The sequence below is a fragment of the Arachis ipaensis genome, chromosome B05 (assembly GCF_000816755.2).
Source record: "Arachis ipaensis cultivar K30076 chromosome B05, Araip1.1, whole genome shotgun sequence".
Lineage (NCBI taxonomy): Eukaryota > Viridiplantae > Streptophyta > Magnoliopsida > Fabales > Fabaceae > Arachis > Arachis ipaensis.
In genome coordinates, this window is record NC_029789.2 from 10041135 (window position 1) to 10043455 (window position 2321).

The following is a 2321-nucleotide window of genomic DNA, read 5'->3' on the forward strand; positions in this document are numbered from 1 at the left end:
TTAATGATTTTCTTGAACAACATAAATAACCACCAATCAAATAAAAATACACTACACTTTTAAATTACCTATTTAAATTTTAATATTAGAATAATCATCCGTACACCTAGTGAAATGAACATCCGATATATCTATTGTTTACATTGTTTAATATTTTCATTGTTTACCTATATTTTTCCGTAGAATAACTATCCGCACACTTAGTGAAATAAATATCCAATATATCTATTATTCACATTATTTAATATTTTTATTATCTACTTATACTTTTTCTTGCAGTAGATAAGAACTCTCTCTTATAATTATTTCTTTGTATTATGTCTCTTTCCTTCTTAATAATACAAATATGATTAAAACTAACTTTAGTTAATTTAATAGTTAATATATTAATCCGTTTGAGTAAATATTTAGTGTTTTAATCTCATCTTATATATACAATAATTCATTGACTAATTATAAAGGTGAACTCTATTATGCCCTCTCTAAAATAAAGGGTAAATTATCCCTTGTGACATATACCATGATTATTGATAAATTATATTTCAACAAGAGTTCTAAAGTTCGAATGAAATCGTCAAATCTAATTGCTATCTCTAATACGATTGCTAGAAAATCCTAAAAACGAGAGAGTTAAAAAACTTATAGAAATTTTTGATATATTAGTTAAAAATTTATTGTTTTTATGACTAACTAATATTTTGGTTTGTTTTTGTTATATAGTTATACAAGGCTATGAGGGTTGGTTATCTGAAGAAGAGTATCATTGTTGATTTGACTGAATTTTAAGAAAAATACTAGGAAGAAAATCTTAGAAAGGAGAAAGCTGAAAAATTAATAGATGTATACAAGGCTACGAGGGTTAGTTATCTGAAGAAGAGTATCATTGTTGATCCGACTGAATTTTAAGAAAAATACTAGGAAGAAAATCTTAGAAAGGAGAAAGTTGAAAAATTAATAGATGTGCTCGTTGAAACGAGAGATCGAAAACATATGAACAAGTTTAAAATCCTAACCTAATTGATTGGAAATAGTGCTTGAATTTGAGAGGAATTATGGTTTTAAAATTAAAGAAGAGATGTATTTGGTGCGGATTATAAAAATAACACTACTATCAAGTTTCAAGAGAAACATCGCGTCAATTAAAAAGAAAAGAGAAGATAACGTGAATCTTAAAACTCCGGTAGAAGAATAATTTATGAATAATCACTGTATATGTCACAAGGGATAATTTACCCTCTATTTTAGAAAGGGTATAATAGAATTCACCAAAAAATATACATATCATTAAAAAACATAGTTACCGCTATAATTTTCTTTTCCAAAAATAAATGTAAGACATGTAAGTTGAAGTTTATTTCTAACTGAAATAATATTCCCAACACCATTTATAATTTCTTTTGTTACGATATTACATAATTAGACTTTCTCCAATCAGATTATTTCTGACGAACTCAAGTTTTTGCATGCTCGTGTTCCATTGAATCAGTTCTTACAAAATGGTAGTGGTAAGCTTAGCTTTATTCTTGTGTGGAAATTAACGTAACAGATCCATGACTGGTGACATTTTTTATTTCCAGGATACTTTGTTTTTTCATGGAATACTATTAACTAGCTTTTTCCTTGCCTTATTTGACATTTTAATCCTTAATTCAATATCACAAAGCTTAATCACTTGAATCTTCGAGTCGACGACTTCACAAGAATAGTTTAACTAGGAACTTAATTAAGGAAGCACTCCTTGTGCTGAAATGGTAATTAATTATAGTATTTATTAAAAAAGGTATAATTATAGTAATTTCCTTAGGTAATGCAACTATCTAGTACAATTATATTAATTTAAATAAATTACATTATCATTTTGGAATATGCATCTGGGTATTTATTATTTAACTTGTTTAATGATCATCAATGTAAACTTAACAATGAAGTAGAGAATACATACTCGTGATGTTTGAGTGGGATTTGTTATGTTCATTTTATTTCCTTATCATTTTCACTTTAGTTAAGGGTCGGTTTATTATTATCATATTTAATAATGGACGATAATACTAAAGGAACCATAAAAAATAACTCTAAACAATTTAAATTTATCTTATTCATAAACATTATTGTTTTACGATTTAAGCACTTAAGCCACACAAAAAAGAGCGAGAGGGAAACATAGACGTACTTGTCAAGATTCCAGCAGCGTTCACACTAGCTATGGGTTATGGCCAATGAAAATCACTAATTTTTCTATGATTATCTACCGTTTTCATCTTAATATAATAGTAACCTTCACTTTTAGGCACATTAAAAAAACGATTATATTACGTATTATT